Raw genomic sequence first — 12,950 nt, 5'->3', positions numbered from 1 at the left:
TAATTTTCTGCTAATAACGGTCTGTCTAACTTCATCAGGTTTCAGCCTATCACACGGCAGCAATTATGGAAGGTAGGCGTAACCAATAAAACCAACTATTAACACAGTCAGACATTTTTAAATGGTTGAGAATGAGATAAAACATCATGCAATTAAACCTTAGACACAAAACACTAAACCTCTCGTACCCTGAACCCATCCAGCTGATTTATGTTTTACCATCCTTTGTTTGGAAAAAATAGAAATTCATTATTTGTGTCAGTATATAAAAACACATCTCTGAATATGAGTATTTGCCCAGTGCTGTTGTGGATAGCTAGAGTAAACAGCAAAAAAAAAAAAAAAAAAAAAACATGTTTGTGTGTATCAAATGCTCCTCATTATAAAATACTCAAACTGATGGCAAAACTCTTGGGCCATGTCAATTTAATTGGTAAGGCTGAGCTTTATCCAAACAGCATGACAGGACAACATCCAATAACCTTGAAGTGACAAGATGCGAGAAGAACAACAAGCGGAACAACTAACATTTGCTAATTTTAGTAACCTAGAAACGCTGGACGCATTTGCCTTTGTTAAAACGATTATTCCTTCCACCCAAGACAACAGCGGGGGCATCTCGTGAGCAGTGACACGGTAATCGTTTGGTTCGCTCTGTACCGGAATAATGACCTTGTTTGAACATTTTTGCCTGCAATCCAAGTAACCCACTTGAAAATGTACTTTTATGGCCAATTTCATGTTTTCAGAGGTTTTTTTTTTTGCTTTCCAAGTGCACACCGGTTGATTGGTACAAACCTTCACTTTAAAATCCGGTGCCCGGGCTATTTAACCTCTCAGTGTTCTCACCTTGTTCCTGCCTTTTCAACAGCCTCGCTATAGAGTGGAGGGATCCAATTTACCATCAGTCTGTTGGAGCTAGATTTGCATTAATGAGGCCTGCAGTGTTAAGCCTGACGGGTGGGTTTTGGTCAAACCACCAGCTGCTGCAAAAATAAGCTACGAACTTTCACTGACTCAGGCTGAGCACAGGAGGATCTGAGGGAGAGGACATTTCAAGGAGAGTGCCTCGGTGGCAGTCTTGTGTTATTTGACATTTTCTCAAATTAGCATGAAGGGAAAATGGATTTTTGTTGTGTTTAGGAGCAGATGCAAATCATGGAATATTCAACAGTCATTTTTGATTCAGCAAATAGCCATAAGATAAAAAATTCTGTAGTGGAAATTCAAGGTGAGGGGTCTAATGTATTATTACAAGCCACTACTGTAACACCAAATACCTGAAAAACCAATTACATCAGTTGTGTTTAATCCCATTGCATTGGAGCATTAGCATGCTGACACACTAAACCAAGATGGAGAACATTTAGCTCAAGGTCCTGGTGTTGTATAAGTACAACCTTACAGAGTTGCTGGCATGACTCTTCATTCATGGAACTGTACTGAAAATGATATCAACCCCTCTTCAGTTGTATCTGTACAATTTTGATAGCATTCCCTGATCATTTCAGTATGTGGAAGTGTGGCAAGGGCAATAAGGGGAGAATGGGTAAAAACCAACAACCCTAAATGTTTAAAATTGATAATACACAGTTGTGTTTTCATGGACCAAATTCTTTGAAATAATCAATAAGCAGGGAGTTGAGTTCTGGGGAGGAATGGATAATAGTAGCCAAATGAAGACTACTGAACCCAACCAAAGAGAATAAAAAATCGTGCTATTACAATTTCAGCTAAAAAGGCCTTAATACAAACTCCAAAAACCGTGAACTGAAGGGCACCCTGGGGTGTTGCTGCTCACTCAACTCCAGGGCAACACAGCAATCCTCACAGCAAAAAATGGTGTAATCTACATTCGTGTCCCGGTGCTCGTTGAAGGGAACTCACCACGGGTGCTGAGGCGCTCTGCTTCACTCTGCTGCACTGAAAGGAAGGGAACTCATATAAAAGAATTAAAAACAAGTGAAGAACCCAGCAAAACAGCAGCAGTTGAACTTACAAAGGGGAGACGGGGATGACGGGGCTCACCATGCTGCATACTAAAATACTACATGTTGATGTCGTGACTCTACTCACGACCTCGGGTGGCTCGTCGGAGATGAAGTGCCTCGCTTGGAGAGGGGACGAGATCCGGCAGCAGTGGCAGGCAGTGATGACAAAAACACCTGCAGTCAAGTCAGACCATCGTCAACGAATATACAGGAAGTCACAGAAGTATTTACATCCTGTTCGATCAATCTGTAGGCCACATCAAGTTTGCGGACCACATTTAAATTTATTTGTATTTGTTTGTAAGATATTGTATTCTATCCTTTATTCTTTTTTGTCTGCCTTGTAAATGATTTGATAAATGTTTTACTATTATTAATTTAAATAAAAAAACATTTACATTGATAGTTATATCCACCTGAGACCCAGGAAAATAAAGTTTTTTAATTATTCTCAATTCTCAAATGTGCAGTCCTGACGTCCAGTACAGAGTACATTCATACATACTGTTTACATACTGCTTTTCAAATAAAAACAAATAAGCTTAGCTCTGAAAACTCACTCAAATATTCATGAGATGTTTAGTTACTTGAAACAATTACAGTATAGCAGTAAAACATGTTTTAATCATGAATATCATGCTTACCTTTCATTTTTCATAAAATGTGCTTGTTGTGACGGCAGCCATTTTGAAAAGACAGACAGGCCAGTTGACAAGGCCACACCCCCAACATGTGGTGTCATTTTAAAGCCCCAGTCGTTCTCTTAAAGGAACAACAGGACAATAGAGTGACATGTAGAGTATGAGAGATGTAAGCAAAAACAGAATGTCCACTAGAGTGGACAAAAATGAATAGCTGGGTCTCAGAAGGATATTTTATATATATATTATATATATATATATATATATATATATATATAAACACACACTGTCAAACCTAAGGTTACGGTTGCCTATGTGTGCATTGCTGTCAGAGTGAATCGGGATCAACTTGGACACGAACGTAGCGGGCATTCATTGTGCGAGGGTCGCCGGTTCACCCACCATACGCTCCTCCGACATCGGATCAAAGCTAGAACAGAAGGTAAGTGTGCCGTGTAAAAAGGCTGCCTCGTGCATGTTGAGTGACGGCTTTAAATACATACCTGCAACAGCAAAGAGAGAGAGAGAGAGGAAGGGTTCAAAAGAGTGGTCTGTGGTTACGTTCACAAACACTACACGCGCCGCTGGGGGAGCATGCACCATCACATAAGGATTCCATCTTCCTGTGTGTGTCAATTGATTACCTGTAACAATAAACAAAGATATATTAACCAGTTCTCTGCAAGGTATCTAAAGACTGCTGTGTTGAATTTGACACTGTAAGAAGAAGTGAGCTGTCATCTAAAGCGTTTAACGTTGAACACGGCCTTCCTTGCAGTTTTCGGCCCCATACCCAGACACCATGGTGAGACCTCGCAGGGCAACGGACGTTAACAGCCTTTATTACACTCTTTAATCTACAGCAGATTGCTCCCGTCTCGAGTGTGCTATATTGGCCACAGGAAGCTCAGACTTTTATGTCGAAGGCCCAGAGAGCTCTCAGCAGCAGCTCTCACCTCAAACACAACAAAAAAAAAAAGAATAAATAAATTGTTTTGTGGCTGCTGTCGAGCTGTTTCAGTGTTGATGGGGAAACATAACTGATTTGGATCAATTTCCCATTGGTTATGAATGCTTGAATGAAGTCCTTTGGTTGATGGCTCTCCGCAGAGATATATACGTCATTATTCCTCCCCACATGCATTTCCCTGCAGTGATCAATCTGCAATCATCGTATTATTATGGAGCTATTCCTCAACAATAAAAGTGAGATTGGAGCTCCGGTGACTTGTTGAATGAAACCCTTAATGGATAGCAGCGGGGAACGGACACAGTGGCTGATTAATTAGACCGTCGCCATGAGCTGCAAAGCCTCTCCGCACCGTGTCATTAGAACAAAAGACCCCACGCCTCGGCTACAACACCTACTTTCCTTTCAGAGTATTGTGGGAACGGATAGCCACTGCATGCACCATTGCGTGATGATGGGATGTGAGTGTACCGCGTTGAAGGCAGCGGATGGAGATGACATTTTGTATTTGCTTCCCCGCTGCACATCCCACAACGGTGTTTTCTCTCAACCTTTCCTCGCCCCGCTCACGACTGAGCTGATATTTCACCAGTGAGAGCGGGACTGGACTCTGAGCAGGTGTGACAGGCCAGCAGGAGGCGATAATGATGATGGTCACTCCGCGCTCATGGAAATGCCCACACCAACACAAATTGACTCACAGTGATTCTGTTAAGGCAGGGTTTTTTTTTTCTCCTCGTCACAATGTTACGCTTGGGCGATGTTGGGACTTTGAAATTCATTGACTTTGAAAATCATGAGTGCATTGTTGTCCTGCCTAGTCCTCTATGTGAAACAAGTCCTGGGATAACTGTTGCTGTGATATGAAACACTATAACAACACTGTGCAATATCAAACTTTGGAGACATCATCTATTTATGTTGCTGTGAAGCTAATAAAGGGCAGTGCAGTTGAGCGTTATGGTAAAAATGGCTCTTTTAAACAAATAAATGGGCATGTTTAAAGAGTCCTCATTAAAGAAATGTCCACTAAGTCATTAATTCGAACAGAGAAGCCATTCAGGCTCAAAATCTTGCATTAATATGCGTGTACATTCACAGCGAAATGGACTTCCATGAGTGTCGAGACAAATCACTATTTTGTTGGTGGCTCACGCTCATGCATGGATCAATAACACGCCTTCTTTCAGGGTGGTGGAAAGAAACATCCAAAATACACATTCATGTTTCGTGTAAATATATTCTGTTTTTTTTTAACCTTTTTTTCTTTTACCCTATTCCCTTGTAGTCTTTTTCAAAATGGAACTTTACAATTCCTTTAAGGGTATTTCTCAATTCGAGTTTTTTTCCTCAATCTGAGCCAGAAATCTCCACTTCAGTAGCACTTACATACAGAAATCCCCCCTTTCACTCCTACCAATATCCTGAAGGTTTTTACTGAGTGCTTTGTTCATATATCATCCACAGCCTGATTTATACATTAAACATTTTATTCCTGAAACATGGCGAACATTTTGTTTTACTGCAGTTGAGGGATTAGAAGAGATATCGAAAACTCTGCAAAAACCTTTGATTCTAATATGTCAACAAAATGAAACAAGAATTTCAATCTGGCCCTATCCAACGTTCAGATTTATTTTCTGGAAATGTATGCAAATGAGCACAATAAGATAACGCCTAATTTGCATATTTAAACACACATTTCCAGAAGAAAATAATTGTTTTATTGTAAGTAATCAACCGGGGGAAGCTTCCTGGGGATATCTGTTAGTCAAATTTTCAACCCTATTCACAATCAGGATCACCTTCTTCCATTCTGTGTCAATGCACATTTAATAGGACGCACTCAGGCAGTCTGTGACAGTAAAATAGCATGCTCAAGCTGGCATGGTGCCAGACTGGACCAGAAACATCTGTTCACATTATTAATGAATCAATTATATGTCACACATGTGCCAGGCCTGCAGGGGCGGAAGGGGAGGTGTGGCGAGGGGGGCACAGAGTCTGTTGATGCGGAGTGTTTCGAGCTCCCCAAAGGCCTTCAGCCACTGCTCCAGTTTCTCTCACAGATGACTCACATACAACCTTTTCAGGACCGCACGTCAGTCAGTATGTAGACTAAACACAAGACACCTCAGAAATCAGGCGTGGGAAGAAGAACAGGGTGTATAAATAACAACAAAACATTTTTCAGTAAAAAGTTGCCACAAAAAAACAAAACAAAAAGCAAACTCTATGGTATGACTTTCTACCAGTATGAATAAATATTGTTACAGAATTTTTCCACGCTCGTCCCCAGGCACTCGGATATAATTGTACGTCAACAGTGAGACAGGTAGTACTTACTGTTTACCCGGTCCATGTGATTCGTCATGCGAGCTGTGTGTGGGGATGCTGTCAGCAAGCATTTACATCATTAGAGACGAGGTGAGGCCACATTCCCCGTGCTTAACATGCTGGCCATTGACTCCTAATGGGCTCCAGCATGTTTCATACCCCCCTAGAGGGAAGCTGCTTGCCAGGCAGACAAACTGTACACCCCCGTGTGGCTGGGGAAGGTTTCCTTCTTTGTCCTCAGTTTGGGGGAAAAAATGCATCTTAATCTTTTTCTTTTGTCAGGTGAGTCAAACTTCTTATACAAACTATATCAAAAATTTTTAGCCAAATCGACTGGTATGTTGATGTATATTTCTGCAAACCAGGGGATGTTGGATTTCTGTGTTTATGAAAAAAAAAAAAGGTTTCATTAAAAGGTTTCATACCAGCCTTGTATCACGCATGCAGAAACAATACCAAATGTTATGAAACAATTGGTACGGTAGCAAAAATACCTTGGAAAAAACATCATAATACTAGCATGAATTAAATGACAACCAACCACATATAGGAAGTGTAAACATGGGACCCAAGCAGCAGTCTCCTGGGTGAAAGTCCTGTGTATGTGTGACCCATTATTATACTCATTAACATACCATGTAACTTCAATAACTCCATATATGCCGTCATTTGTGCCTCATATCCTGTGGTTACACAGCCAACAGCTTTTTCTGGCAACAGAGATGACTATTTTTTTTTTCCTATTTATCTTTCAGTTGCGATGAGAATTATTTTTCAGTCATTATATATTTGGAGTCGAGGCTGGGGAGTCGTCCGCTCAGAGCAGATGTGGTTCTGGGGCAGCTGTTCAGAACTGTCAGAAGTGTTAAATAAACTCAGACGAGGATAAGCGTACATAAACACTGGCAAGACGTGGATTTCTGCACTCTCACATTTACATTAACACTGGCAGTGTGCAAATCTGAATTTTAAAACGACATGCTAATTATGGCAAAAAAGATTTGATATCTAAAAATAATGAGCACACAGTCAGACGAGCAGGCTGAGGACTGCATTGTCATCAGTCCGCTAAGAGACAGCAGCTGGGTTTGGACAAGCCCGTCTCCTCAGTGGTTTCCCTGGATTCGATTCCTATCATTTTGCCCCATTTTAAAATGCTGCTCCCTCACAACTGTCAGAAGCAGTTATTTACAGCAGCAGAGAGACGCTTTCTGTTAGGTTGGTCTTTTCCTCAAGTTTTTACTACTATTAATGTTATCTGTAGAAAAAAAATCTGAATAAATTGCTAATTTTGTGTATCATTATCCGTGGTAGTAAAAGGGTGTAGACGGTGTTAACATAAATGGCTTCATTTAAATATTAATTTTTACAACATAGAGGAACTATTAAGCATCGAAATGGGGACGTTTATTGCCGAGATGTTTTTCGTCTTCATTAATATTGCACCATTCAATTTAATGAAATTCGACCAGAGCAATCGCTAATAGGACAAACAGCAGATTCCAGTGCAAACATGGAAGGAAATATTCTTCCACATCAGATCCATTGGAGGAATATCTGGTTCCCTAGCTCCTGAGATACTTCTGTCACGGCACGACAGGAAAGGAAATCAAATTGAATAAGATTCAGGTTATTCAAACCGCTTTCACCTCGCCCGGGTTTTTGGATCGCTCAGCGCTTTTCCACAAAAGAACTGTCCTTTTACATTAAAATGAGTGAGCCTCTCTGTCATATAAAGTTCTACACAGACCTATATTTTTGTTGATGCGGATAGCGGTGCTTTAGGCAAAATGACAACTTGTTTTTTTTTTACCAGTGCTGATGGCTTTTTTTCCCCTCGTTTTTTTGTTGAGACACAAGGGGAAAAAAATTACTTCCATTTCGGTGCCCATTTGTTGCCCTTCCAGTGATGTGTGACCCTGTTTTATTTGATTTCATTTGTTCACTTTCATCACTGTTATTCACTTTGATTTTCTGGAAGGACCATGCTGGGGAATCAGACGTCTATTTGAAATGGCACTGAGAAACAATTGTCATCAAGAACTTACTCGGTAGCATTTTTCTCCCTCTCGGATTTGAAGATTCAGGAACATTTTTCAGTACGGAAAAAAAGTGTATTATTGGAAAGATGCTGGCTTTGCTTTGAATTATGGGGCATATTTATAATGCAAATAAATGTTGTCCTCCGATAATACAGTTGTCATTAAATTGGACGTTCTCCAGTAATTTCCTTGCAAAAGAAAATTGGAATTAGACGGCCGCCAAGTAATCAGTCTCTGTGATTAACGGCTGTGGGGGGGCAGAGGGCAGGACAGCTGGCATGCTCCACTGACCCCCCAGCTTACAAGCACGGGGCATAATTGGTAATTTAAGTCACCTGATAGTTTCTGTCTGTGCCCTTCACACCAGGATCCCTCCCAAAACAAGGTGGAATTGTAGCTCACGCTCCCTGACTGACTGCTCATCACGCAATTACTGACTGCTCATCGCCAAAGTAAGGGGATTAGACACGGGGGCAAAGTGAACCAAGAGAGGAAAGCAAATATGATAATAAAAAAATATATATATCACTGACTCTCATTTTTGCTTTTATGAAAATATATAACTCTTATTGTAGTTTGACTTTTCATCCCCAAAAGGAATCCTCAGAGAGCTGTCATTTCATAATCACACTTCCCAGAGATAATTATGATTGGCGTAGTCCACTTAATTTAAAAATCATGTGGCTGCTGCGACAGCGTATAATATTTCGGATTTAGATGGTTTTTTGTACGTCTGATTTGGAATATGCTCCTAACTTCAGATTACTGCGTAAATATAATAAATGCTAACTGCGTAATTAAAAAAAAATGGGTCTACGTATCCTGTCCCATATGTCCTATGGAAGACTTGCTTTTGGAGATCCATAAATGAAAGTCTATATTTTTGAACTGCATCAGCAGTGGAGTTCAGGGAAGGACGGCAGAATGGGGAGAAATAATGGGTGCTGTTAATACCCTGCACCCGAGGGTCACACTGTCACTGGAAAAAAAGAAGAAATGGTTCGATATAAAAAAATGTCTCGCCACAGCAAGGTGATTTATGACTTCCAATAACTTAAGTTCTGCAGTTTGAGATATTCATATTAATATTGCAGTGACATACAATAGCATCAATAGCCAATTGAAATGAACGGTGATGTCATTAGCCTATAATTCCAATTGCATAGTCAAAAAGGATCATGTCAACCTGAAATATTGACATGATCACATAAAGTGTCATGAAGTGTCATTTACATTCATTCTTTCAGAGTAATGAACACATCCACAAGTTAAAAGGCTTGAATAACAGCAGACTGACTTTACAGCAAAAAAGTTGTGTTCCTAACTATAAAAGAAAATTCTAAATCTGAAAAAAAACGTGAATGTTGTGCTAAATCACTATAGAGGCCACTTAAGAAATAATTAGTTTGGTTTAGAGTGGTTCGGCCATGAGGCCCGCTGACCCTGAACATACATGAAAGCCTCACAGGGCCTGTTTGAAGTCCAGAGAAGACGAAGGAGTACTGACCCGTATGGCTTCAGCACCATTACACCCAAAACGCTCTGAATCACTGTGGACAACACAAAGACATCACACAACACTACAAATAGACTCTTTCTTTATGATTACTGACAAAAGAGTGAACGCTGTGATTGCAGACACACCCAGATACATTTTGACTTTCAGGAAACTTTTTTGACTGAAAGTGTATTAAGTGAAGAATGATGTAATCAAGTCTGAAATATGACTCAAATGTGTATCTTTCTATTTGAAGGGGAAGAGTTTGTGCTGGAGGACTCAATTATATGTTTTATAACCAATAAATACTGACACTGCCCCATACATTCTTCTCCCTCTGCTCCTCTAAAGTGCTTTTTACAGGAGTTTGCTTTATGGTTGGTTTGTTGTAGTTGTAAAACAAACACATCCCCATCCATTATGTCCAAAAGTGGGCGGTAGAATTTCTCTGGCAGAATGCATCGCTTGCACAAGATTTTTTCTGTGTGGGTGAAAAAGCTTGTAGGACGAAAAGACGCATTCAGATGGATGAGCAGTTGATGTGAAATGGCCGCCGCAATCACAGCAATGGTTATCAGAGATATTGACTATAAAACGCTTCATTTGCGACTGGTTTTTACGAAGAATGTGGAATTTAGTGTTTTGCTGGTCTGGTAAACACCCAATAATCAGAAGAGACAAATTCATACAAATAACTGCAAGGAATGTTCGGACATTTATAGTTTAAAGTGTAAAATCTGCTCTATTTGGAATAATAGACAGTTTAAAACCCCAAAATAAATAATAACTGTGGATAAAAAATGAATACATATTTAACATTTAAGACTCGTTATTCAGAAGTTCACAGTTGGAAAAGGTAAAATCCAAGGACTTTTGCAGTGAAAGGATACATATAGTTCTAAAAAATATATACTTTATATGATTTCAAGTAAACATCAGTCTTACCAGATAACCTCTGGTACTCCAACCCAGTCTAACCAGTAGGGCAAAGATACGGACCTGAAAAAAACAATCATGAAAAGTAAATCTCCCATTTCTATCAAGAAAGCAGGCTTTCCCTGGTGGATAGGGTGTCATCAGTGGCGGAGTGGTCATGTCACTGATGTAAAGGGACACATGACCCCCCACGCCCCCCATTTCAGACCACGCTGATCCGACTGTACCAGATGGGAGTGACTTTCCCTCCGCCCCTCTCTCCAGGCCCTGTCACCGACAGCTGCGGGGACAACGCAGCGGGGAGAGCAGGGCCAGGCTGGTCAACCCACAGGACACACAGCCGCGGGGGTGGGGGGTGGGGGGGGGGATGAGAATGTGACCCTTACTGTGTATCTCCGTCACCCGTCACTTCCCCGCTCCTCGCTCCACGCTCCGTAAATGACTCGGATGTTTAGGTGCTGGAGCTCTGCTGGAGGTCTCCATAGGTCGCCTCCGTGGCCTTCTACTCCTCGCCAAGGGTGTGGAAGTCACGCTCACATCCTCGGAGACATGTTTGTTCTATTTCACCCTCTCTTTCGTTCCCCTCTCCTCGGCCTCGCATGTACAGCGCCAGGCTTCGGATAAGGTCAAACTTCTACCGGCACTCTAGCAGGGGAGCTCATTTGTGGACCTGGAGTTGGCTCCGCCATGAAAAGGCAGCGGAAGTAATTTCAGCTCGAAGCTTAATAACATTTCGGCTCCTCCGAGTAATTTTTCACCCCCCCGCCCCCATACACTGATAAATATTAACAAATGAATCGCAGTTAATGCTTTAAATTAAGCGTCTGTGGCCAGTCGTCATTAATACGTTCTGTGGAGCTCTTCTCTTGCAAGCTCATTACAATATTGTTCATAATTTATTACTGTTGACTCCCTAATAGCTTCTTAAATGACTATTACAGGAAGCTCTTGCTATTTTTTCTGTAATTGCCACAAGTCAATCTACTTAAGAGACTGGAGTGCCAATTGTAAAATATTCTTAGACGTCTATTTAGGACTCTGGAAGAAAAACAACAAAATAGTAAAATCACAGATGCTGGACTGGATACAGTATAAAGTAGACCAAAGGAAAGAGTTGGGGAAAGAATAGAGACCTGTACTTAAAAACTGTAAAAAGGAAAACTATATTTTTGAATTTCCTATAGTAATATCTAGACTATCTTGAGGCTGAGCCCAAATTACAGCAAAGGTTCAGCAAGCCAGCAATCAGAACCTGAACTCCAGGATGAATGAGCAAGCTGAGAGCTTTTTTTTAATAAATTATTAAAGCGAGAACCTGCAGTTTTTTTCAAAGAAGACTCTGATTCATCATCCTGGATGTTTCAATTGGGATTATAAAGAAATGCTGTGGAGAAAATCCAGTCTGTCCTGCTTCAGCACTCTGTCAACCTAAGAGAAAAAGTAGATCAAGCAGAGAGGAGAAGGTGAACGTTTGTCCTTGCCTTCCCTGTCAGGGAGAGAGGATGTCTTAGATAATGAGAGAGGATAAATGGCTCACTGGAGCCAAACCCAAACTCAACAAATGACTATTCAGTTTGTTTTCAGAGGGCTTTTTACATAATGAAGCACTGAGAGATGTCTGAGTTATATTCCTCATCAATATCATCACATAATGACGCTTAGTCAGGACCCTCCCTCACTTTTTTTATGGTTTAGGCACCAAAAAAAATCAAATTAAATACCATAAAAACAAGAGAAGGTTCAGAGATACAAGGTTTCCAATCAACAGTGACATTAACATGCATATTAATCCAATATTCAGAATCTCCATTTACAGCATGTCTGGCTTTGACGGGTGCTTTGTTTTCTGTTTATTCACATAGTTCAACCCAACGCTAAATCAATCATTTTCATGGATATCTACAGTCGATGCCGAGACGCAGACAAAATGTTTAGGGCAGACGGGGACGGGGGACGGGGGACGGGGACGGGGACGGGGGACTGCAGCAGTCAGCAGTCCCCATAAAATCCCATAACATATTACGTTAAAATACACAATGAAGCAGAAGAAGACTATAGATTACAGTTAGCCAACACAGTTTTCATTTTTCACACAGCTCTTTGTCAGAGACCCCCCCCCACAACGAGACTCTCATGCATCAGCACCTCGGCATGTCGATGCCTTATCAGGCGACGCTCCGGGCTGTTGCCATTTATTATTTAGCAGTTTTTGCCCACACCTTCCCACGGAGGTCGACCAACCGAGGGCCAAGCAACGCGTGATAGAGGGGCGCGATAGATCTGAGACAGACGCCCTCGGAGCGTGACAACATAACTGACGAGCAGCAGGCTTGTGCACACAGACTAGTTTGTCATGAGCGACATCTCCATTTCGCCATCAACTCCTTAAAGAATAACGGCGACGTCCGGAGACATTGGAGACGCTGCTCCAGCCGAGAGCAGATTCCTCCTCCGTCCGTTAGAAGACGACCCCACGTGGGGTAAAGATTACTGTATTCTTTTCATCCTTTTATCGGCCAGGCAAAGGGGACGGAG

This window comes from Eutrigla gurnardus (genome assembly GCF_963514095.1).
Source record: "Eutrigla gurnardus genome assembly, chromosome: 8".
NCBI classification, from domain to species: domain Eukaryota; kingdom Metazoa; phylum Chordata; class Actinopteri; order Perciformes; family Triglidae; genus Eutrigla; species Eutrigla gurnardus.
The sequence above is the reverse complement of the archived record's forward strand: the minus strand, read 5'-3'. Positions refer to the sequence as shown.